The sequence below is a fragment of the Saimiri boliviensis genome, chromosome 6, assembly GCF_048565385.1.
Source record: "Saimiri boliviensis isolate mSaiBol1 chromosome 6, mSaiBol1.pri, whole genome shotgun sequence".
Taxonomy (NCBI): domain Eukaryota; kingdom Metazoa; phylum Chordata; class Mammalia; order Primates; family Cebidae; genus Saimiri; species Saimiri boliviensis.
This window is the reverse complement of record NC_133454.1, coordinates 87,450,921-87,477,357: the sequence shown is the minus strand read 5'-3', so window position 1 is coordinate 87,477,357 and position 26,437 is coordinate 87,450,921. Positions and strand designations below refer to the sequence as shown.

Sequence of the window (26,437 nt, the reverse complement as noted above, 5' to 3'; positions counted from 1 at the left end):
GAAAAATTATTGAACTCCTCTGAGAATAGGTTTCCTCTTCTGTCAACTGGAGATAATAGTACCCATCTCTGTAAGGAGGAGTGACAGAATGCGTAGAAAGCCCTCAGCACAGGGCCAGCACACAGTGTGGATATAGACATAGTAATTGTGACAGTTTCTCAGGAGAGAAAATGTTGCCCCAGGAAAGTTAGCTAATTTATCTAAGGTAATATCATCCCTATTTTATGTAGAAGGACATCAAGGCCGAGAGTCAAGTATGTTGTCCAATGTTATACAGTAAGTAAGCGGCAGAATGTAAACTACATCCCAGGTCTCCTGATGTTTCACCAGAAGCCTCTGGAAAACTGGAATAAATGCCCCCCCAGCCCATATACAATTTCCACCCTGGTGGTGGAATCCAAGCCCATCTTCCCCTCTGCTGAATCCTGCTTTCTAGAAACAGGCCGCCAGTGAAAGATGTGTACAAGTGTATACAGAAATGCATACATATATGTGATAGAGTGGGAAAATATCCCAGGGAACCACGATTACCAGAGTACTTCAAGAATGCAGTATTTTGGTTAATGGATTTTTCTCAGAGTATTAACCTCTTGGTTTCAGGCCTTATTGAAAGTCATTACAAAAGGCATTGCAACCGTTCACTCTGATGCTAGAAGGAGCTGTATAGTGAGCATAATTAAATTCTCTTTAAGGTGACAGAGGATCTTGGCAGGATGTCCATTTATTACCAGAATGATCAGTTGCGATGTTCGGGACTCTAATAACAACCCATATGTCTGTCTAGGTCTTTTACACCCATTATAACATATGTGCATGTGTGCGTTGGGAGTAAAGGGCAGGACGGGAAGATGATTATCCCCATCTTATTAGTGAGGAGGCAGGATTTGAAGAGCATAAATGTCCTGTTAGGCATCTGCTATGGTTTGAATATGCTCCTCAAAAGTGCATGTGTTAGAAACTTGATCCCCAGTGTAACAATCCTGGGAGGTGGGGCCTTTGGAAGGTGATTGGGTCATGGAGGCTCCGATCTTATGAATGGATTCATGTCATTATTGCGGGGGTAGATTAGTTATTGCAGGAGTGGCTTTGTTAAAAATACAAGCTCTTTCTCGCATGTGCTCTCTTCTCCTTCCACCTGTCCACCCTGGGACGACCCTCACTAGATGCCTCCACCATGCTCTTGGACTTCCCAGCCTCCAGAACTATGAGCCAAATCAACTTCTTTCTAAATTATCCAGCCTGTGGTATTCCGTTATAGCAACAACAACAAAAAGACCAGGAGAAGATCATATATCTTGAAAGTAATAGAACTAGAACTGAAATGGCATTTGCTGAGACATAATATAGTAAAGGAGAAAAAAACATAGATTTTTGAGTCAGACAAACTTGAGTTTAAATCCTGATTTTGCCACTTACTGATGATATTGACCTTGAATAAATTAATCTCTCAGGTCCTAAGTTTCCCCGTCTGTAAAATAGATCTAATATATTTCCCTTGCTGGGAGTAATTTTAAGAATTCTAAGTAATGTATATAAAGCATCCAGCATTGTGCCTGGTCAGAGTAGGTCCTCAGCATATGGAAGCTATTATTATTCTGTCTCCTAGTCCCGTGCTCTTTCCAGTCTACCAAGATGTCTGTTACTGAAGATATAGAAGGTACAAGGGATCGGACTGACCTTTCTTCAGCCCATCAAACTCTAGAAGTATTCCCATTAGCTTCAAGTGTGGGATTAGGGGATTGTTTTATCCCTCTCTAATAACAGAAGCCTGAGACAGCTTTTATTCTATAGGTAAAACTTAAATAATTTTATATTAATACTAGAGCTGCTGCAAAGCAATAAAATAAATATCACATATGACTGTTGTTGATAATAAGTACCTACAGTCTGGAAATGCTTTCCGAATTTAAAAAATATGCATAGAATTTGACTAGGAGAACAAGAGATATATTTCATGTACCATCAAATCAAAGGTGTGGAGGTAAGACAACATAAGATTTGCTCAGCTTGGCTGGAACAAAAATTGTCATTGGTAGGGGAGCATACATAAGGATGGAAAAATGACTCATATATAGAGCTTCATGTGTGCATGTAAGCACGCACATATTACTCTCTTTTCCTATACATGTACATTGCTAATCTAAAATACTTAGAAATTGACTAAAAGCATTAGCTGAATAGATACTATTTCATCTCTCTTTGATTTGTAGGAAAGCAATGTGGTCAGAAGAAAGAGAGCTAGACTGGGAGCTGGGAGACCCAGATTTTGCTCTTGGTACCACCCCTATTCAACCATATGATCTGGACAAGACATGGAACCTCTTTGGGCCTTGTCTCCTCATTTATAAAAACATTTGGGCCACTTTTGGAAAATCCTTTGGCGTATTATCAAGAGCCTTGAAGATATCCATTCACTTTTATTTGTTAATTCATACGCTGGAATTCTCCTCTGAGGAAAGATCTTAAATATGGGGAAAGCTTTATGGTTAAAGATGTTCATCACGGTATTTTTCTAATTTAGTAAAATTAGGAGCTATCTAATTTTACTAACATTTGGGACTGGATAAAAGATGACCTATCTGCTTGACTAATTTGTAGTGTTTATTAAGAATTACAGCATTGGTCATGTAAAAATGAAAACAAAAAGCCATATATGAAAAATATACTGGGTAATATACTTCCCAGTGAGGAAGCATTTTGATGTTATCCACACCCTTTGTGATCCAGACCCAGATGTTCACCCCAGCTGTCTTTGTGCCACCACTATTTACTGTATATGGTGACCTCACTATAGTGACCTTAGGACATTTTCCTAACAGACACCTTTTACCCCTGTATGCTTTAGTATACAGACATGCTTCTGTATGTCTGGTTCATTCCTCCTGAAATGCCCTTTCCTCCCTTGTCTAGCCATGAATGTCTGCTCTCTTTCTAGTCCAGCTCTGCAGATTTCCCTGACTGCTAGGTAGAATCAGTTGGTCCTTCATCCTTCTCTCTATAAAATTTGTAACTTGACTCTAATGCATTGTTTTGTTATAGTCTTGTCTGTTTCTATCTCTGCACATAGACCGGGCCTTTCTTGAGGGTCAGAATTGTGTTATCAACAAATCTCCAGGACTCAGCAAAAGGGCCTGGCATTTAATTAGTAATCAATATATGATTGAACTTTTACTTTTTACTTTTATTTTTTGCCTTTCCATGTTTTCTGCATATTTTATAATGACTATGCATTATGCTTATAATGGAAGAAAAATAATAGTAATTCATTTACTCATTTACCTTAATGAGGTGAGTGGCCTAGTTCAGAGGTTCTCAAACCTGGCAATGCATCAGAATCACGTGGAGAGCTTATTAAAATGCAAATTCGCTAGCCCTTAGACAGACTTCCTAGTCCCAGTCTCCAGGGTAAGGACTTGGAATCAGTATTATTAACAAGCTACCATAGTTATTGAGATGCTCAGCCATGTCTGAGAACCTTTGACCTCAGTGCCCCAAAAGCCCTTTAGCATAAAATCTTTCTAGTTCTTGGATTGGCCTCCTGTCCCTGGCTACTCCTGCTATGAGAGGCTTCAGCTAGAGGGCATGTGGAGCAATGGGCCAATGAAGAATACCTGTACCAGCCTCATTACTGGGCTCCTCTTCTGTGCCAAGGACTACTTTATAAGTAGCATTTTAAAATACCTGTACAATCATACTGTAAAGTCAGTTTTATCATCTCCATTTTACAGATGAGAAAACAGAGACAAAGAAAAGTCGTGACTTTCCCAAGGTCAAATAAGAAAGCATGGATCCCATATTTCAGTTCAGTCTGTCAGACTTCAAAACTGAATATAGAATTTCTCTCCCTGCCCCTCCCTGCCCATGTCCCACCAAATAAAGGAACCCCAGCAGGGTCACATACAGCCCTGCTGAGTGCAGACATGCGCTGCCCTCTGCTGAGGCATGTGGAATTAGCATCCTTGGTGGGCAGCAAGCACCACATAAGCAGAAGCTTGCAGCTCACCAAATGTGCTCTGGCGCCCACCCACCTGCTTACAGGGTGCAGTGAAGCAGTGGAATTCAATTTGCAGCAGTGACCTAAGAAGAGCTATTTTTAGTAAGAAAGTAGGTCAGGGGCTGCAGCGGTGCTGCCTGAGAAAGGAACAGCCTCCCCTCTCACTGAGAGGCTTGCTCACTTCTCACGCAGCCAGCGTGGAGGTGAGGAAGGCCGATCTGACATCCTCACATGACTGCAGTTGTAATCATTACTGTGGAGCCACTAGGGGGGAATACACACACACATCTAGAGGCTCTTGTCTGGCTTTGCTTAAGTTCTTGGCCCTAATCTTCCTCAGGAGACAAGACTCCCTTCAGAAAACACCTCTAACATGTTAGGAGGCTTATCTATTGTACACCTGCTACATGCCAGCCACCATTCTGGGTTTGCTATGCATTCTCTCCTTTGATCTTTGCAGTATCTCTGTGAGGTAAGTGTTATTCCAGTTTTGCTGATGTAGAAATGGAGTTGCAGAGAAATTAAAAGATACACTCAAGATCACACTGTTTATATGTGGTAGAGCCATATTTTGAATCCTGTGTGAAACTTCAGTGCTGATGACCAGAAGACCAGACCATCAAACTATGCTGGAGATGATTTTTTAATTTTCGTTCAGCCTCTGCCCCATTTTGTTAAATACTTCAGAGAAAAAATATACAAAGATGGCTTTCTCCATCTGAACTTATCTGAGTCAGGACAGGAAAGAATACCCAGGACACAGACCCTTTCCCCAGAGAGGAGAGAATATATCTCTGCATACTGCTACCCGATCATCAAGCCCAGTAGTGGCCAAAAACAAAGCAACCACCTGATTTCCCTGGGCCTGAGTGTTTTAGAATCCTCTGCCCCACTTGTTCTGCCATGTATTAACTGCAGAGCTGTGGCAAATTGCAGGGCACTCACGGGCGATGCACAGGTGAACATGAGCTTGTTAACAGAATGCAGTAATTGACATATCGTGATTCATAATGCACAGCACAGAGGACTCTAGTAGAAGCCCACTTTGTGGCCAAGCATTGCTGGCACCACCAGCCTTGAGAGTGTTCCTGGCTCTGTTCTGTCTCTCCAGCTGGAGAGCATCATCCCTTTAGGGGCCAGAAGCAGTCTGTGGCTTCAGTCTTATCTGCCCCTACCTCCAGGCGAGGAGTAAGGATACTTCCCCTGGTCCCAGGCGGCATGACGTTGTAGGGAGATTATTTGTTCATTTATTCCCTCAACAAGCATTTAACAAAGTCTGGCCAGGCATACAATGGAGGACAAGACAGATAGTTTCTGCCCTCCCAGAATTTAACGTCACCTGGAATCATGTGGCATCACCTGGCAGCTATCAGAATTAAAAATTTCTAAGCACTGAATTTTATAGATCTGGAAGTGGGCCCTCTCTGGACCTTAGTTTCTTTATCATCAAGTGAGTAGAAAAGAGAGAATTATATTGGTCAATTTCTTTTAGCTCTAAAATTTCAGAATCTGTGGTTATGGATTATAAACATTGAGTCACAGTATCAATCTTAGTCATTTGTATCCAATGCCAAAGGAAAAAAAAAATGAAAATCCCAAATTTCAGAATCTGGATGAGAACCATAGACACAAGCTAATTCAATTTCTTCACTTACAAATGGGGAAAATGAGGTAAAAGAAGGGTGAGTCTTGCCTAGTATATCAGTGAGCAGAGCCAGGATGGAGAGGCCGGTCAGCTGAGCCCAAGTCTTGAGACACCCCAGTCTTATTAAGGCTGCCTCTACTCAGCACTGCTGCTCTGCCTCTCTTTGGAACCCTTTCTGCACTTAGCTTTTCTAACAGTGAGCTCTACCGGGTCTTCTACTTACACCTCTAACCACTGCTTCTGGGCTTCCTTATCAGCCCCAGGGCCATGGCCTGAGAGTAGAAGAGGAGGGAGTAGGCTTTGATAGCCGAGCCCCAGAAGGTAAATAAAGTTTAGTTTTGTTATGCCAAGACTGCCAAAAAATCTGAAAATGAAGAAGTTGAAGCAGAACATGTAGAGTTTGCCGACAGAGTTCTCGAACAAGCAGTTACAGAGGCAAACCGCAGTGAAACAACAAAAGGAGGGGACCTGTTGGACATGACTGCTGAGAAGTTGCTCCGTGAGCTCATAGGACCTGTAGAAGAGCCGGCCTCTACTCACTGACTTAGAGCAAGCTTGTCTAACCCGCCGGCAGCAAGCTGCATGTGGCCCAGAACAGTTTTGAATGCAGCCCAATACAACTTTGTAAACTTTCTTAAAACATGAGATTTTTTTTTTTTTTTTAGCTCATCAGCCATTAAGTGTACTTTATGTGTGGCCCAATTCTTCATCTAATGTGGCTCGGGGAAACCAAAAGATTGGACATTTTTGGCATAAAGCCTCTCTATACCTCTGGTCCATGTCTGTCTTCTGCACGTAGCCAATGCACGTAGCCAATGAAAAGAATCGAAAACTGAAAGGGCAGGGAACATTTCTGATGCTCTTGTGAGGCAAAGGGATTGAGATCATTGCAGAGAAGTTGGCAACAGGAGGCCCATCATTTTTTCAGTGGCCAGGACATCTCCATTCTGGGTGGCAAAAGGCTTTAGCAAATACTAAAATGCTTATTTATCTATTACTCTTTTTTTTAATGTCTATCACAGTCTAGGAACCAGTACCTTGAAGCATTATCCTTGATTAATTTATAATTTTCTGTCCTATACTGACTGCCTAGGAAAGAGGTGGTCAGAGGTATGACAAAGTGAACAATACTGTTCTTGATCATGAAAACCTATATCCATTCTGTGTATCCATGGATAATTTTAATCTTCTAAATTGATTTGTTATTTTCTATGCTTTATTTTTATAAAAAGTCATTTTTCAGTAAACATATAACATTATCAAGAGCTACCTAATCCATGTACATCAAATGTCATGTGAGTATAAATGTATATGTAATGTATAAAAATAAAATTATTCTAATTTTTAGAAAATTACTTTAAATTTAAAAAAAGGTCATTTAACTGTGCGCTGGATGCCTGAGTCTGAAGCATTGATTTCTGTGTGTCCTTGAGCTAGTCACTTCCCCTTTCTGCCCCTCTGCTCTCATACCCACACAGTGAAAGGTCTAGATAGTGGTTTTAGTCACCTGGCCTATTCTATCAAATCAACTTGGGATAATTGTTAAACGTATACATCCCTGGACCCACTTCCAGATCAACAGAATTGGGTGCTTAGAAATTTTTAGTTCTGATAGTCTTCCTGGTGATGTAGCCAGGTTTTGAGTAGTTGTATTCCTTGACTCTCATTCTGATGTTTTAGGATCATTTGCCTTCTTTCTCTCTTGCTCATTTTCCCATGGTTCTCTTTTGCCTTTTTCCCCTAGAGTGCTCCTCTAACTAGACTGTGAACCTCTGAGGAGGAGGGGCTGTATCTTACCCATCTCTTTATCCCTGTCATCCAGCGCGGTGTCTGACACATTGGTAGCGCTCAGTCAGCAGTGGGAGCAATGAAGGGAAGAAGGGAATAAATGAGCTCTCATGACTGTATACCACCTGTACACATCTAAGGAATGCCCCTAATTTTTCCAGCAGCCTTGGTCATAGATTTCTTCAGAACGGTAAATGGAAAGAGCACAGACTTTGGAATCTAAGAAAACGGAATTTGAATCTTAAGTCTTTGTCTTACTGTGTAGTGATTTCTCCCAAGTCATGTAATCTTTTTAAACTACAGTTTCTTTGGTTGTAAAATAAGGAGAATGGCACCTGTTGCTTGAGATTGTGATTAGGATTGACTTACTACATGAAAATACGGATGTAGAGTGCTTGACATATAGTAGGAACTCAAGTATCTCAGCTTCTTTTCTTCCTTTACATGCCCAGTGGTGAGTGACAGTAAAAGGAGGGAGGAAGATTCAGAAGAATAGATCAACCCAAGCCAGGCCACAGAGGATGACAATATGGTTCATTGTCATTTCCTGGCTTCCTGGGACACTGAGGGTCTGACTGAGGCTCACGCATCTTGGTTGGATCCCCACTTGCTCAACCCTGGGCACATCAGAATTCAGACATAGAATCTCCTGACTTTAAGTATGGCATGTCATGTTCTCTCTATTACTGTGAACTTACAGGATGTAGAAAGATAAATAACAACAACAAAAAAAAATCAAGGAACTATTGTAGGTTGGGGATCCTTATGCAGGCCTGATGTCTAGGCTTACTGTGAGAAACTCAAGTTCATTTCAAATGGTTTGTTCTCAGGGTAAAATATCTGTGTATTGGTTTTGTTAGCATATCAACTCCTTTCTCCACACACTGTGTGTTGGAACTGCCACAGCATGCTGCTTTTCATAAAAGTCTCTCTTTCAAACCGAGTCCAGCTGTTTCAGTCCTAGAAGGCAGCCAGATTTGTTCTCTTCTGGGCAAAATGGTAAATGCTTATCACTCCCCACAGTTCCTCCAGAACCACAAAAATAACAGCCACCCTTTACTGAGTGCCTACTGTACTTGAGTCCTTTGACATCACTAGCAGTGGTTATTATTAGCTCATTTTATAGGGCAGTAGGTTATGATTAAGACTGTAGACTTTAAAGTTTGACCAAGGTTCAAATCCTGGCCCCACCATATTTTAGCAAATCCTCTCTGGGTTTCTGTTTCTTACCAGCGAAAAGCGGCTAGTAATGTATACCTCATAGTACTGAAAGGATTAACTGAATAACACATGCATGGTATTCAGTACCACACCTAATGCATGGTAAGTAAATCCTCAATAAATATAACTGTGGTAATGATAGCAATGCTGTGTTCTCTTCATCTGTAAAAGATAGTTCACTATAGTGGATACCAGAGAAATGAGGAGAGGTGACAAAAATATCAACAGTTTCTATTAATTTAAGCCAGACTCAAGAGAGCCTCAGAAATAGTATTGGAAAGGGACCTGGTATGATTGCTTGGAATAAACTTAGTGAATAGCTGCAGTTTATTATTCATTCAGCAGATTTTTATTGGCTGCCTACTATGTTTCAGGCCTTGTGCTGAAAGCTGGAGGTACTATGATGATAAAATAGACATGATCCCTTGCCCTAAAGGAGCTTACAGTCTTATGGAAGGACTCAGACACTGTAAAAAAAAAAAATTGTACCAGTCATGTAAAATTACAAACTAGGATAAATGCTATGAAAGAAACGGACAAGGTATTCTGAGAATGTATAATAGTGGTCCTCACCTACTTCACATGATCAAGGATAGCTTTGCTGAGGAATTGACATCTGAGCTGAGATCTGAAGGATCAGTAGGAGTTATTATTAGATGAAAGGAGTGGGTAGGGTAGGGAGAAAGCTTTCTAGGCATATGGACAAATATGGCCCCTATAGTGAGAGGCAGCTTAGCACTTTCAAAGAACTGAGAAGGTCCATATGACTTGAGTACAGAGAAAAGGCTGGAGGGGGAGATTAGGGCCTTGTAGGTCATGTGAAGAATTTTTTTCTCTTTACTCTAAGCTCACAGGAATCATAGAAAGACTTGAAGCATGGGTGGTTATGTGTATGCTACACATAGGGAGGGCACTATGCTCAATGTGACATTTATAAGAGATCTTTTTAACAATGGCTTGTAAATGGATGGAGGGTGCAAAAGTAGGGGAGGGAGAACCAGTTAAGGAGGGTTTTGCAGTGGTCTCGGTAAGAAATCATGCTGGATAGAGCCAGAGAAGTAACAGTGAAGATAAGAAGGACAACATGGTTTGAGATATTTAGGAGGTAAAATTAACAGGACTTGATGATGGATTGAATGTAGCTGTGAGGAAAGGGAAAATGTGACGCACAAGCCCCAGGTTTCTGGGTGCATGAATGGGAATGGCCCTGCCATTCACTAACCTAAGAATTTAAAAAAAGTAGAAGGTGACCAGATTTGTATAGGAAGACCTTATCTGAATTTGAACACACTGCACTGGAGGCACCTTTTAGACATCTGGGTATAGATATTCCATGCCCACAGCCACCAAGGGTAAGCCACAATGGCCTTAGAATGCCCCAAGCAATCTGACCACGATCCAGCCTCTCTGGGGGTCAGCTTGTTTCGTAGCTGGCCTGAGGACTCATGGTTTGCTTCCCACTCTTGCAGTTCTGTTTCCTTACCAGAATATCCTGAAAAGGGATGCCATGGGAGAGCCTAAGAAGGAATAGGAACAGTCTGGGGAGAGACTCTGCTGCTTTAGGGGAAACAATCTAGATTGTTGTTTGTGAGTGTTGTTTGAGATGTTTTTTCCAAATCTGTGAGTGAGATATTTGTGTTTGACATGTGGGCTTTTACTTATTAAAATATTTGCTATTAATATATAGCTACTATGTGGTAGACACAATGTCAAGTCAGAAAGGACCCATGGTACTTTGGAAGTGACACCCCCGGAACCCATCTGGCTTTGCTGTTCTTTATGATCTTAGAGAAATCAGGCAGCATCCTGCCTTTTCTCTGAATACTAAATCTCTAGGATACTGAGCTGCTGACTTTTCGTCCAGGGAACCTGTCCTTGAGTTCAGAGGGTTGGTTTGTCAGGAGCTTCCTCTGCAGCTGCAACTCCTGAGTCTGTCTCTGGGGGCCTCTCTTTTGCAGTCTCCCTAGACAGTAACTACATCGGTGCCAGTTATCCACTTGGAACAGGGCTCAGCTGGGCACTCTGAGCTGCCCCATCTTACCACTGCTATGTGTTCTGGTTTGTTGCCTGGAAGCAACTTTTTGTGTCCAGGTGAGCAGGCGAGGGTGAGAAGTGTCAGAGTCGGTTTTGTGTCCTTCTGTAGAACGGCAGAGGAGAGCTGGACTGGCGGGCAGGAAGGGGGGTTGTGGGCAGAAGTGTGACTCATCCAGCCCTGGCACCATGTGATAGGATCTGTGAATACCCATGTGAAATAGATACATGCCTTAAGAACATTTGCCTTGTGAAAATCTAAACTCATAAGCCACATGAATTTGGAACAGCAATTACCATCACAAAAGGGAGCATGGTATCCTTTAAAAAAATCTTCTAGTGTATCTAACATGCCATGCAGTGAGGGACGAAATATTTATGCTGATTTAGACACTCAGTGGAAGCTGGCGTTCTCTATGTCAGTGGAACAAAGAACTTCTTATAACTGCAGCAGATGGTGAGCCCCTGTCAGGGGAGGTGTTCCTGCAGAGGCTGGACGACCATGTGTCAGGTGGGACAGAGGGACTGCTTCCCATGGTGGACTGAGAATCACAGCTCTAAGAGTCTTCTGATTCTTGGCTTTGCTTTCAGTCTTGAAAAGTAAGTCTGCCTTAGGCAAATCTGCCAAGGACAGATGTGTCCTTGAAGTCAAAAGACCTAGGCTAAATCTCAGCTCCACCTCTTCTAGCTATGTAAATTAGGCAGGTGGCTCTCTGAATCCCCTTCTTCTAGTCTATAAAATTAGGTTCATAATACCTTGCAGTTTTGTGTACGTAGGGTCAAATGAGTTAAGTCCGGTAGCCAACACCCCAGGATGTGAGGAGGGGAGAAGCCTGTAGGGCTTCTGATCAGCTGACAGCCCTGTGGTGTGTGCGCGTGGATGTTGTGCGCGTGGCTTGAGTTTGCATGCTCCGCACAGGGAGAACTTTCACTGCTATACAGAACACAAATTCCGGGCATGTGTCAGCTCACAGCAGCCTGGGGTAGGCTGGGACACACTGTCCTGTTTCTGCCTGAGGACTGACACCCACTCAGCAAACAGCCCACCCAGCTTAAATTTCCCCAAAGAACTCAGTCTTCGTTACAGAGAAATCCTTTCAGGTGCTGAGTGGCATGTTTCTTGTAATCTGACCCCTGGAAGAATTCTGACTATGTGCTTTTCCCATGCCAACTCTTTCCTAAAGCTGATTTTATGAGGAGTTATTTTCCTAATGTGTTGGATAAAATCCTAAAGCGTGTCTCTGATGGTGTCTTATGAGATTCACAATGTTTTTATTTTCATGGGAGCGTTAAGAAGATGTAGACTAGGCTGTTGCTGGGGCAGTCATAGTCACTGTAAACTAGAGGCTTCTTGCTGCCTGCAAAATCATTGACACCCCAGGCAAAACTCTGGCTTCATATGTCACCATCTAGTGTACCTGAATCATCCCAACTTGAAGACATTTGTCCCTGTTCAGGGTATCCAGTATAGTCATCACAGTTCCATCTGTACACATAATAAAGCTCTGTGTTTAGCAGTTATTTTATTTGCCTAGCCTCCCTGTGGGCTCTGTAGGGCAGGGTTCTTGGCCCTTTTATTCAGATTAAGAGAACATGGCTCTGCAAGGTGCAATAGTTTGTCTGAGGTCACCCAACTAATTACTGGCAGAACTGTTTTTCAAATCCTGGTCTTCTAAGGGGCACCCTGACAAAAATCAAAACACCATCCAGCATTTGTATCCCACCGAAGGCATTCATGAGCTGGGTGACCTTGTGCAAGCTAGTTATTATAAGTGGTTATTGATATTAATAATTAGAGTAGACTTTACGAAGCACCTGGCATGGTAGAAGGTGCTCTACACTGTATCTCATTTTCATTCTCACACTAGACCTGTGAGAGGGGTTTTATTATTATCCATCTTACAGATAAGCATCCTAAAATTCAGAGTGCTAAAGTAGCTTTCCTTGTCTGAGCCCCAGTTTCTCTATAAAATAAGAGTATTAATATCTCCCTGGGAGGGTGATGAAGTGAGGTTGAATGAGATAATGTGTATAAACTGCCCAGCACAGAGCCTGGAATATAGGAAGTGCTTAGTCACTATTTGTTTCTTTTCCCTAGTTCCTCTGACTTCTAATCTAATGGTCTTTCCACTGCATCCCACTAAATACATTTGGAAGCTGAGATCGTACTTAAGTCCTCCCCATAGCTCTCTCCATCACACTCACCCCTGTTGCTCAGAGGCCACTTCAAGTCTCTCTGTTAGATACCTCCTGTTTAATTTTATGCCAGTTCAGGAAACATCATCCTTCCCTGGCATGCTGCACCACACCCCTGACATTTGCCCCAGGGCTATGTGCTGGACTGCTAAGGCCTACCCTGGCCTCTCTAGCTACAGGGCTTTCCCTTTTCCTGACTTTCTGTAAGGCAAATACAGGTTGCTTCCCTTACTTTGATGTTTTACCTGGACTGTCTCATGTTTTTATGTTGTGTTTCATGAGAGGCCACATATGGCACCCACGTCTTCTGAATTCTAGTGTCATGCGTGCCCTGAAGGCTACTATTCTTCATTTATTCAGTGTTTCTATCAAGGAATACCTAAGACTGGGTAATTTATAAACAAAAGAGGTTTACTTGGCTTCTGGTTCTGCAGGTTGTATAAGAAGCATGGCGCCGGAATCTGCTTGGTTTCTGATGAGGGCCTCAGGCTGCTTCCACTCATGACAGAAGGCAAAGGGGAGCCAACATGTGCAGAGATCACATGGTGAGACAGGAAGCAAGAGAGAGGGGAGGTGCCAGGTTCTTTTTAATAAGTAGCTCTCGCAGGAACTAATAGAGTGACAACTCACCCCCCACAGAGGGCATCAAACTATTCATTAGGAATCCAACCCTCTTTACCCAAACATCGTCCATCAGGCCTATACCTCCAATATTGGGATCAAATTTCAACCTGAGGTTTAGAGGAACTCATTCATTTGGCTTTCAATAAATATTTATTTATTTAGCACTTACTCTCAGCCAGACCCTGTGTTAGACAAAACAGTAAGTGCTATAATACTCAATTAGCATAGATCAAATTAATACCTAGTTTCAGTTCCTAAACTGACTGAGGGTTGGGGTATGAGGTGTGGTCATGAAGAGGGGAAGGGCATCACCTGTAGTGGGTAGACTTGTCAGGATGTACCTCTATAAATTTGAGGGACTATAGATGAAGGCTAGTTCTTATACTCTAAAAGATGGCTTGGAGAAGTGAAGGGGGGAGCTATTGCTAAATAATTCATTCATTCAGCAGTCTTTTAGCCAGTACCTTATCTGTGGCTGGTGTTCTGCTGGTGGTGAATAAGATATGGCTCTGTTCTTTTGGACTCCCCTTCTCTCTGGGGAGGTAAAGCTGTAGATAGGTGAATCTCAGTAAGTGGTATAATGGCAAAGAAGAGTCCAGGGAAAGTGAGAACTTCAAAGGAGGGGACTTACTTTTCATAGGGGAAGTAAGGGAAAGTTTCATAGAGAAACTGTACTTCAGAAGGGGCTTAGGCAAGAGAGCATTCCAGAAAAAGGGAATAATGCTTGGAAAGGCCCAGAATCCTTAAGGAAAGGAGTATATTCAAGAAATAGAAAACAAGACAGTGTGTTTAGGAAATATGTGCTGATGTGTTAGATTATTGATTGTACCATGAAGGTCCTTGGGTGGCAAGGCCCTGTGCTAAGTGGGTTGCATGTTGAGGGTATTGACTTAATCCTTTGGGCATCGGGAACCAACAGAGGTGTTAACGCCGTAGTCTAGTTGATGGAAAACAAACAGCTGTCCTATTGAATGCTAACCAATCAAATCCACATTTTCTACTGAGTCTGGATACAGCTTCAGAAATATTCTCACAAAGGAGGCATGAAAGTATGAGGCTTTCAAGTAAGCCCAGTCCAGTAGACCTTGAGTGGATCCCCTTAGTCCATATACCTGGAGTGCTCCACTAAACACAAGGCCTTCTTGCCCAATGGACATTGGTCCTTTTCTCCAGGAAGCTCTTTTGAACAGAAAGTCCAGCTCTTTTGAAGAAGATAAAATATGTTGGGGTGAGGAATCAGGAAGTAGCCATTAGTCTGTGACCTCACTGTGATTGTCTCTGCCAGCTCTGTATCCCTAGCATCCAGCACAAAACTTGGCACATGGTATGTTCTCAGTGATGTTTGCTGAATAAATGAACAAGGAAAAGAAACTAATCAACTCTCTACCCAACCGGTCAACCATCCAACCTGGGTTCTGATTCCAGTTCTTGAATTTTCATTCTCTCAGCTGTACAACCACTTGGTTGTTCTCTCAGGCCTTTCACACTCTACTATCCTAGGATTGTAGGATGATGAATAGTTCGGAGCAAGCTCAGTTATCATTTATAATTCTAATATGCCTCAAATATCAAAACCAGCACTACTTTACAACATTTCGGATATGCCTTCTAAAAACAGAACCTGCGTCTGTCTCAGAGTTGTGAAGGAAATGTATTAGGTTATATTAAACAGCAAGATTGTCCTTTTAGTAGGAAAAAAATGAATTAAATCTTGTCTTCCTGACTGGGGATTTTAATTGGGATTTGAGTCAATTTGATCTAAATTTGAGCATCCATCCAGAGAACATTTATTGACATCTGCTGTGAGCAAGGTTTTATGCTAGGCATGAGGGAGATAGGAAAATGAACAAGATGCAGGTCCTTCCAGGCAGGAATTGATGGTGTAGTTAGGGAGATGAAACATATACATGCTTGACTGTGACCCAAGTGGGCAGAGAATAAGCGGAGACAGACCAGATCCAGGGCTAGGAGTGTCAGAGGAGGAAATCCCTTTCAAGTACACCATGTATGTAAGAAGTTTGCCTCTTACCACAATCCTAGGGCTCAGAACTTAGACTGGGCCATTTTGGCTATGAGAATGTGCTCTGTAGATTGTGCTCTGTGCCGTGCAATTGCCTGGAGCTTCCAGTTATCCTCAGCCACCAAATTGAGCACCTCAACCCAAATTGTTATTGGCAACGAACATCATCTTAGGCCTTAATGAACAGTGTGCACATACTACTACACTACCAAGCTTGGTAGCATCTTTTTATGGCTTGTATCCTTGGGATTGAGTTCAAGAAAAAGTTGTTCACTGTGACAGGAATTTGTGTTTCTTGTTTTGTAAGACTGGAAACTATTAATAGTATTTTTCCAGTGTGTGTTCTTCTCTGCCTTGCCTGCCACAGACATTCAGGACCTAACTGAAATGGGATCATCCACTTTCCAACATGTATCCAACAATTATTTGTCAAATGATTCTCTGTGCAAGGCCCTGTCCTAAGTGAGTAGGAGACACACACAGGCTCTTCTCTCAAGGAGCTGACAAAAAATGTATGAACCAGGCCCAGGGGAACTGAAGTACCAGCTGAGAGAACTATTATAGGGATCAGAGCAGAAAAAGTTTGTTTTCAGCCTATGGGCACAAAGTGAGAAATATAAAGGAGATCCATGTGATTGGGACCTCAAAAAGGTAGGAATCATACACGTTGAAATAGGTGTAATAGGATTTCTAAGCTAAAATAATGACAAAAGCATCGAGGAAGCAAAAAACTTCAGGCTTGTTTGGGAAACTGGAAATACTTCAGTTTGGCTAAGGGGAGTAGGGTTTAAAAAAGTAGGGGTCAGATCATCATAGAGGGCCTCCTCCTTATATGTTCCAGGGTAAGGCATTTGTGTATTTAATTCTATAGGCAATAAGATGCCTGCTTAAAAACTTAATAAGTTTAATAAGTTTTTAAGCAGGTATGAGTTGGAAAAATCCTAGAGTAGGAAAGGATTTTGGATATAACCCAGTTCAGTACTCCATCTGTATTAGTCCATTTTCATGTTGCTGGTAAAGATATACCCAAGAGCAATTTACAAAAGAAAGAGGTTTAGTTGGACTTAACAGTTTCATGTGGCTGGGGAGGCCTCACAATCATGGCAGAAGGCAGGGAAGAGCAACTCACATCTTACATGGATGGTGGGCAGGCAAAAAATGAGAGCGCTTGTGCAGGGGAATGCCTCTTTTTAAAACCATCAGATCTCATGAGACTTATTCACTATTATGAGAACAGCATGGGAAAGACTTGTTCCCATGATTCAATTACCTCCCACCAGCTCCCTCTCACAGTATGTGGGAATTTAAGATGAGATTTGGATGGGGACACGGAGCTAAACCATATCATTCCACCCCTGGCCCCTCCCAAATCTCATGTCCTCACATTCAAAACAAATCATGCCTTCCCAACAGTCCCCCAAAGTCTTAACTCATTTTAGCCTTAACTCAGAAGCCCACAGTCCAAAGTCTCATTGCAGACAAGGGAAGTCCCTTCTGCCTATGAGCCTGTAAAATCAAAAGCAAGTTAGTTCTTTCCTAGATATAATGGGGGAACATGCATTGGGTAAATACAGCCATTCCAAATAGGAAAAATTGGCCAAAACAAAGGGGCTACAGGCCCCATGCAAGTCCGAAATCCAGTGAGGCAGTCAAATCTTAAAGCTCCAAATGATCTCCTTTGACTCTGTGTCTCACATTCAGGTCACACTGATGCATGTGGTAGGTTCTCATAGCCTTGGGCAGCTACACCCTTCTGGCTTTGCAGGGTACAGCCTCCCTTTGGCTGCTTTCATGGGCTGGGATTGAGTGTCTGCAGCTTTTCCAGGTGCACGGTGCAAGCTGTCATGGGATCTACCATTCTGGGATCTGGAGGATGGTGGCCTCCAGATCGTCACAGCTGCACTAGGCAGTGCCCCAGTCTGTGCACTCACAGGCTCAACACCACGTGGAAGCTGCCAAGGTTTGAGGTTTGTACCTCTGAAGCCATGGCCCAAGCTCTGTGTTGGCCCCTTTCAGCCACAGCTGGAATGGCTGGGACACAGAGCACCATGTCCCTAGGCTGCACACAGCACAGGGACCTGGGCCTGGCCCATGAAATCATATTTTCCTCCTAGCCCTCCAGGTCTGTGATGGAAGGGGCTGCTGTGAAGACCTCTGACATGTCCTGGACATTTTTCCTGTTGTTTTGGGGATTAACACTGGGCTCCTCATTACTTATGCAAATTTCTGTAGCTGGCTTGAATTTCTCCTCAGAAAATGGGATTTTCTTTTCTATTGCATTGTCAGGCTGCACATTTTCCAAACTTTTGTGCTCTGCTTCCCTTATAAAACTGCATGTCTTTAACAGCACCCAAGTCACCTCTTGAATGTTTTTCTGCTTAGAAATTTCTTCCACCAGATACCCTAAATCATCTCTCTCAAGTTCAAAGTTTCACAAATCTCTAGGGCAGGGGCAAAATGTTGCCAGTTTTTTTGTTAAAACATAACAAAAGTCACCTTTGCTCTAATTTCCAACAAGTTCCTCATCTCCATCTGAGACCACCTCAGCCTGGATTTTATTGTCCATGTCATTATCAGCATTTTGGTCAAAGCTAGCCAACAAGTCTCTAGGGAGTTCCAAACTTTTCCATATCTTCCTGTCTTCTGAGCCCTACAAACTGTTCCAGCCTCTACCTGTTACCCAGTTTCAAAGTCACTTCCTCATTTTCAGGTATCTTTTCAGCAGCACCCCAGTCTACTGGTACCAATTTACTGTATTAGTCCATTTTCACACTGCTAATAAAGAATACCTGAAACTGAGCAATTTACAAAAGAAAGAGATTTAATTGGACTTATAGTTCCATTTGGCTGGGGAAGCCTCACAATCATGGCAGAAGGCAAAGAGGAGCAAGTCACATCTTACGTGGATGGCAGCAGGCAAAAAATGAGAGTTTCCTCCCATCAGGACCCTCCCACAACACATGGGAATTCAAGATGAGATTTGGATGGGGACACAGCCAAACCATATCACCATCTCACACATAATGACTGAATCCCAAAGGGAGAAGTTATTAAACCAAGGTCAGACAACTTGTAAATGTTGGTGCTGGAGCTGGGGCCAGAACCATATCTTCTGGCTTCAAATAAAGTAGACTTTTTACACTCCATGATGAAATCTATGCCTTGGAAAGATTAATGAGGCTTTCTAGTGGAGGTAGTTTGAAATAAAGGTGAGAGTCAGGGAGAGCCTTGGGATGCTTTTACGATTCAGATGAAAGGCAATGCACAAGATCTTTAATTAGGGCTTTGGCGTCGGGCTGAAGAGGAGGGGGCTGATGGGAGAGAATATAGAAGTCCAGTCAATAGGACTTGGATGTACAAAATAGACAAGAGGGAAACTTATCCTGTCTTCAATTACTGTCCTTTACTGAATTGTCACATTGGGCTCCATTTGGTAACCTATCTCAAAGTAGAAAAGAAGGGGTATAGATCCAAGAGAAATACATCAAACACCTCCAGTATTTCCCAAAATTAGCCTCTTTGTAATTGTTATTGTTGTTCCTGTTCCCTAGAAGGCCTAATTCTTTTCCAGATCATGGCCTTCCAGCTCTTAAGTCCTCAGAAATGGGATCCATTTGCCAGCTACCATTCTGGCTTCATGATTTTACTCATGGGCTCTTGGAACTGCCATCGTTGTCTGAGTGTCCTTGGTTTTGACTTTGCCACCAGGCCCCATGAAGGTGCCATACGTGTGACTTGCCTCCCATCGCATGACTCTAGGTTTGAAACCAAAGCCCTGAGACAATCTGCAACCCATGCTGACCTCCAGAATAGGCCAGGCACCCAGCCTGAAGGAGGGCTCTGGACTGGACTCCAATTGCATAGGAGTCTTATCTCAGGTCTGTAGACCACTTGCCTCAGAATCACCTGGGGAGTATTGAAATGCAGACATCTGGGCTCCATCTCATCCTATTGAATCAGAATCTCTAGAGATAGGTGACAGGAACTTGTATTTTTGACAAGTGCACCAAGTGATTTTTATTTACTTAAAGTTTAAGACTCTGCCTTAGATAATTTTTTTCCTGGACCTCAGTTTTCTTCTTTTAAAATAGAAAAATTATATATTCAATTTACTGTGAAAATAAAAAAGTACTTTGGAAAGATGCTAAAGTTTATACAATATACTTATTACATATGATTAAGTTTATAGTCTTGAGATAAAGAAATTTGAAATATTTCTCAGACTGAAATACACTGAAAACTGGTAAATAGTCTGAGGGCTCACGCTTAGAAAATGTATGCTTCCCAAGTGCTATGGTTTGAATGTTTGTCCCCTCCAAAATTCATGTTACAATAGTCATTACAACAACATTAAGAGGTGAGATCTATAAGAGGTGTTTAGGTCTGCCCTTATGAATGGACTAATGCTGTTATCGAGGGAGTGAGTTCATCCCCACTTGCGCTCTTTCTCTCTCTCTCTCACTGTCTCTCTCTCTCTCCTTCCCCATCACCCTCCCTCACCATCCACTATGTTATGATGCATCAGGAAGGCCCTCATCAGATTGGCACTTCGATATTGGACATCTCGGCCTCCAGAACTGTAAACCAATAAATGTCTGTTCTTCATAAATTATCCAGTCTGTGCTATTCTGTTACGGCAGCACAAAATGTACTAAGACACCAAGTAAGTGAATATATGAATGAATAGCCTCAGGAAAGGTAAACCATGAAGAAAAGTCATTAAATTTTTCTTCAACATCCTCTGCTTCGTGCATTCAATCAGCATTATTCACTGAGTGCCTAATATGTGCCAGGGCACTATGCCAGGCTGAGAATCTAAATAGGATGTGGTCCTTGACCTTAAGGGATTGGAGATCAATATGAGTGTTCAATACAGTGTGATAAGCACTGGCCCCAGTGTGGGTAGAGAGGTGGGTATTAGTGCTTTGGCAACAAGAGCAGGAATCTCCTCTATCTGGGGCTGTCAGGAGAGGTGTCACCAAGGAGGTGGCCCTTTTCACAGTCCTTGTCACTCTGACTTCCTTCCAATGGAAACTGCATTAAATTCTCTCCTCAATTTCCTCTCCTCCTCCATCAAACTAATCTCAGGAACTCCATGTTTATGGTTTTTTTTTTTTTCTTTTTCAACCTACCCAAATCTGCTTTTACACTCAAAATCAACATTTCGGTTTAGTCATAAACACTTGATCTTAAAACAATGCTCTTTTGAGGAGCAGTGTGGTTTACACTGTTACCCCAAAAACTTTTCATCTGAAATAGTTTTAAGCTTTGTTAGGGATTTTGTCTGTATGTTTACTTTTTACATCAGCCAGCGAGAGGCGGGGGTGTTATGCTTTGTTCGTTAGTCGCTCCTGGATTTTTTGGGGGTGGTGTTGGGAGGATTGGTGACAACTGGTTTTCCCCAGCTCCTGTTAGTTTACTAGATAAATAATCAGTTTTGCTTATCCACAAGAAAATCAAGGATTAACTCATGGTCTTCTTTGTGTTTTAAGGTAAAATGGAAATGGTTAATGAATCGGCCTTTAAGGTGACATAGCCCTTTACAACGTACAACATGTCTTGACTCTTCATGTTGTTCTTTTCTGGTCAAAAGGTGATCCACAAACCAGAGGCAGGGAGGGAGGCGCTAATGAGAAACGGAGAACCTCAGGCACTACCTAAGACCTGCTGAATCAGAATCTGCATCTTAGCAGTACTCCCTGGCAATTCTTATGCACGCTAAGAAGTGTGTAAGAATTACACTTATGCACGTCTTAGCGTGCATAAGAATTGCCAGGGAATACTTACAGTCTCTTCTATAAAGCTAGTGGTTTGTCCCATTTATTGAATAGGACACTGAAGTCCGGTGAGATTAGGGAACTTGCCTGAGGTCACCTAACAAGCAGCAGAGCCAGGCTTCAAGCCCTGGTTTATCTGATTCCAGTTCAGCACTTTATCACTGTCCTACTAGGTTTGTTTGTGCCATATTAATTGGAGAACACTTCCTCTGTGATTGGTAGTTGTGAAGAAGGAATAAAGTAACAATTTTCAAGGTATAAATATGTATCTTCTTGGGAGTTGCAAGGGACTAGAAGAGTTAAAGGGGAGCTCACAGACCGAACCTTGACTTTATGCCAGACACTTGGACAATTCTACACAGGAAGCCTTGTCCCCATTTTACAGATGATCTTCGTGAGCTTGTAGGGACTCTCAGGGAAGCAAGGGTTGAGTGTGGTATTTAAAGCTCAGGCACTAGGACTGTCTGTGTCGGAGGTGAAGTAATCAGAGAGATGTTGGACATTTCTTTTCATCCTTAAAATAAGATTCTCTTCTTCTATGAGGCTTTGACTAATCAGGATGGGTGGCTGCCTGCTTCTTCTGAAGTCAGGAACTTAGGCTTTGGTCACTAGGAACTCCTCTTGATTTATGAACAACTCTGTCTTGTAGAGTAAAAGTGGTTTTCCCAAAGAGGAAAAAATAGCTTAAAAGAAGGCCTTGAAGAATCAAGATGATAAAATGTATTATTTATAAGGACCTAAAATAAGTGCCAGATCCTCCACTTGAAGTGAGCAGGCGACAGCCGTGCGCTGTGTGGAGTAGAGCCCAGCTGACTCCAGCTGGATCCGCACGGTAGGGCTGGTCAGCCAGGGCTCCACTCACTATTCCAAGGCTCTTCTCAGAAAGTGACTTCTGCTGCTGGTGCAGGCCATCTGTGGAGCTCATACGAATGCATCCCAGCTTACAAGCTTAAAGAGAAAATTCTTGAAGGAAGCTAGAGGAAATGAAGTGAGAATCTATGGATTGGTAGAAAGAGGCCATAAGCACACACTCATCTGTAACACACAGGCATGTAAGATTACATCAACTTCCTGACTTACTCACTCAAGAATACAGACACACTGAGAGCAAGGAGTCCAGGTAGCTTGCTCTATACAGTAGATACGAGTTATCTCAACCTCGCCTTCACCAGCCCCTGGTTCCCTAGTGGAACTTGTAGCTGCAGGTAACACCATCCATGCGGAATGGAGTTCTGCTGCATCCAGCAATCAGCCCCTCCTTGCAGCATCACAGGTCTTTTTCACTCAAGGCTTGCCTCATCATTCTTGAAGAACTTACGGTTGCTGTGTTTTCCTTAAAGAGAATGTTCACAAACATTTCTTATACAAAAAGTTCTTCTACTTTTTGAAGCAAACTCATGGTCAGCAAGTTTACATTGTTATCCAGTGGGGAAAAATACAGATTCAGTGTCTAGGAGTCTCTGATCCATAGCCAGCATTATGGAAAACGCATTTCCTTGTCAGTTATCCCTTGACTCTGGCCTAGTACGTTTGTTATCTGGAAGTTTGTGATACTGAGACCTGAGGATCATTTCCCAAGTCTGGTTTTCTGGAGGGCAAGATTCAGTAGTGGGAGGGAGGTAACTGAAGGGCAGGAGGTAATGCAGAGGGATTTCTGAGGGCACCCAGGGCAGATAGGAGATTGTGCTCCAGCTCCAGAACTGTTACAAGTCTTACCAACAGAACAATAGGCCAGGATTTGAACAGACACTGCAGATTTCAGAGTCTTCTCACCCAACTCTAATTCTTCCTGTTTCATTGTCTTTCTCTTCCTCTTCTGGATGTGGTGACTACACTGTGGGGAGAAATGGTTTTAGTAGCTGCTGCTGTATTTGGAGCTTACTTTGTGTTTCTGTTGGCTGATGGCTCCCACCCCAGCCATAGGAGCTGGTTGTGATCCACGGGCCGTGATGCAGTCCCCTGGCAGCATCAACCTGGTTTTGCCTCTGGTTCTGATCTCAAGGCCCCTCCAGTTTCCTCTTACAATGTTTGCCCCTAGAGGGCAGGATTCAATAGGCTGAGGTTTACCTACATACCCTGGCAGTATAGGGAGGCTTCAAGAAGATGGATATCTGACCTTTCTACCCTCTACCTACCAGTTCAGAATAATAAAATTTCAGGCTTGAGAGAAATTTTCAGCATTTTAAAATCCGAATATCTACTCAATATTTGAAAGAGAGGGAGTATGGTGTAGAAAAAAGAACACTGGTTGGATTCAAATGCCGTCATCACCACTTTGTAGCTGTGTGATCTTGGGCTGGTCACCCAATCCTTATAAGCAAGGAACGCCTTGCAGGGCCCTGCTGGAGAATAAAGATAATCTAGGTAAAGTGCTGACATATATGGTGTGCTTCATAAGTAGTAGGTAGTACCATTACCCTGTCTGTAAACCAGAGGCTTTCAAATTTTTTCCTTCAGAACGCTTGAATTCTTTCACATATTCTCTATCATATATGACTTTTAGATTCCTCACAGCCCTGGTTATTTTATTTATTATTATTACTATTGTTATTTTTACTGTGGTAAAATATATATGACATAAATTTACTATTTTAACCATTTTAAGCATACAGTCCAGTGACATTAAATACATTCACCTTGTTGTAAAACCATCACTACGATTCATCTCCAGCACATTTTTATTTTCTCATACTGAAATGTTGTACCTATTAAACAATAACTCCCACTCCCTATCCTTGCAGCCTAGTCACTCTATTTTGAATCGCATGCTCCAAATTCCTCAGTGTCTTTCTTTCCATGGCAAATGGAGGTTAAAAAGAGCCTTTCTGGGCTGGGCACAATGGCTCATGCCTGTAATCCCAGAACTTTGGGAGACCAAGGCACGTGAATCATGAGGTCAGGAGATTGAGACCATCCTGGCCAACATGGTGAAACCCTATCTCTACTAAAAATACAAAAATTAGCTGGGTGTGTTGGTGTGTGCCTGTAATCCCAGCTACTCAGGAGGCGGAGGCAGGAGAATCACTTGAATCCAGGAGGCAGAGGTTGCAGTGAGCCGAGATCGTGCCTGGGCGACAAAGCGAGCCTCCATCTCAAACAAACAAACAAACAAACAAAAAAGCCTCTTGGAAGGATTTTGAGTTCTTCAAACTCCCACTGGGGAGCCTGAGAATGAAAAGTCTATGCCAGTTGCAGCAAACTTTTGGGATTGCAGATGGTTATAAAATTGGTGTTAATATAGCTGCTTTGCATGGAATGGATCTGGCAAGAGGCTTCGAAGCACTGATACATTCCTTTCAGAAATATCAAAGGATATGGCTTGGCATAGCTTTGGGGAGAAACCAACAGTTTTTGAATTCTTTAATAGCATCTACCTTATGGTGAAGATTAAATGATATAATTCATGTCAAGTGTGTAATACAGTGCTTGGCACAGATCAGACCCTTATATGTAGGCTTTCATTATCATTATTGCGCTATGGCAGAGATAACATATGTTTTGGTAGTTAATTCCCATGATAGGTAGATGCCATTTTCATCTTACCTGAGGAAACTGAGTCTCTGGGCTGCTGAAACTCCCAAAATTACAGAGCTAACAAGTTATAGAGTAGCAGAGCTGGGATTCAAACCCATACTCTTTCTCTCATAAGATGCTGGCTGTTGTGACACACCAAGAAGGGAACCCTATGGGTGAGTTATACTGACTTCATCTTGGTGTTTCATCTTTTTATATACCCTGGCCCTTTTCTAGGGTCATATCATCTTGCTATTTCTTCTTCTTAAAATCATGCACTTAATGTCCGAGCTTCAGAGCTTTCTGTATTTACCAGTCCCTGTTCCCTGTGCCATCTTGAAGTGATCTTTACAGTCTTCAATAAGCTCTAGAATAGGAAACCAAAAGCAGGTGGGTAAACCATGGAACTCTCTGGCTTTACTGGATGGGTATCTAATAGGATCTAATGAACTGCACATGGAATTTAGAGAAATTGTTGATTGGGATTTGATGAGAAAATGATACTTTCCAGGACATTCAAGGTACCCACAAACACTAGAGTTTGTTCAGAAAAAAAAATGCTTACATTTGACTTCTGTGAGTGATTGGGATCCATATTCCTTTCAGAAAACAAGAACCAAGTCACTCTCTCTTGCTCTTTCATGGCTGCTAGGAAGCTAAAGCCAACCTGGATGCTCAATTACAACATGCATATAAGCTCCCAGTGCTGGTATTTGGATATGCCTCCTTTCCATAGTTTTGAACTTCCGCTTCTATTTTATTTATTGTAGGAGTACCCTTTCAGAGGAGATGAGCTTAGAGTAAGTAAATCAATAAAGACTGTAAGCACATAGATGTCAAGGACCATTTTTGTTTATTTTAGTGTCCCTAGCACATAACCCAGTATCTGGCCTATAGTAGATGCCTAAGTGTTTGTCAATTGAGTGGATGAGAGCTATTAATGAATCAGCATTCAGAATGACCTAAGGGTGGCATCTCTGAAATTCCTTCCTTTGGAATTTCAGCTAACAAGACCATCAAGGTGGAAGCTTTAGAAGGTGTTCCTTGGACTTTGGAGGTCTAGCAATAGTGTGTGTACATGCTAGTAACAGACACCAGAAATAATAATGGCTTAAACAAGACAGACTCATTTTCTCTCACTATTATGGACTGAATTGTGTCTCCCAAAAATGTGTAGATTAAATCCCTAACCTTCAATGTGACTGTGTTTGGAGATAAGGTATTTAAGGAGGTAATGAAGGTTAAGTGGGGTCATAAGGATAGAGCCCTAGTCTGATTTGACGCATCATTATGAGAAGCAGAAAAGACACTAGGAATTACTCTCCCTCTACACACAGGGGAAAGGCCGTGTGAGGACCCAGCAAGAAGGTAGCCATCTGCAAGCCACGGAGAGACTCACTAGAAACCAAATGGCACCTTAATCATAGACTTCTAGGCTCTGGAACTGAGAGAAAATTAATTTGTGTGCTTCAGCCACCCAGTCTGTGGTATTTTTTGTTATGGCAGTCCAAGCAGACTAATGCATTCACGCATGAGAGGTCTGGTGATATCCCCTCCAGGATTGGTATAATAGTTCCACAGATATCAAGGGCCCTAATTATTTCTATCTCTCTGTTTCGCTATCCTTA

At 42.4% G+C, this 26,437-nt stretch overlaps 1 protein-coding gene across 11 annotated transcripts in view; it reads left to right on the top strand.

Annotated features, from left to right (window-relative positions):
• SERGEF (secretion regulating guanine nucleotide exchange factor) overlaps positions 1 to 26,437 on the top strand; it is a 232,384-nt gene that overhangs the window by 170,571 nt on the left and 35,376 nt on the right. For 4 of the 11 annotated variants that reach the window (XM_074401185.1, XM_074401189.1, XM_074401188.1 and 1 more), the window contains one exon: positions 1 to 26,437. This exon is cut by the window's left edge. The exons of the other annotated variants lie outside the window; for them this stretch is intronic. The gene's annotated coding sequence lies outside the window, so the exon portion shown is untranslated. 11 annotated transcript variants of the gene reach the window in all.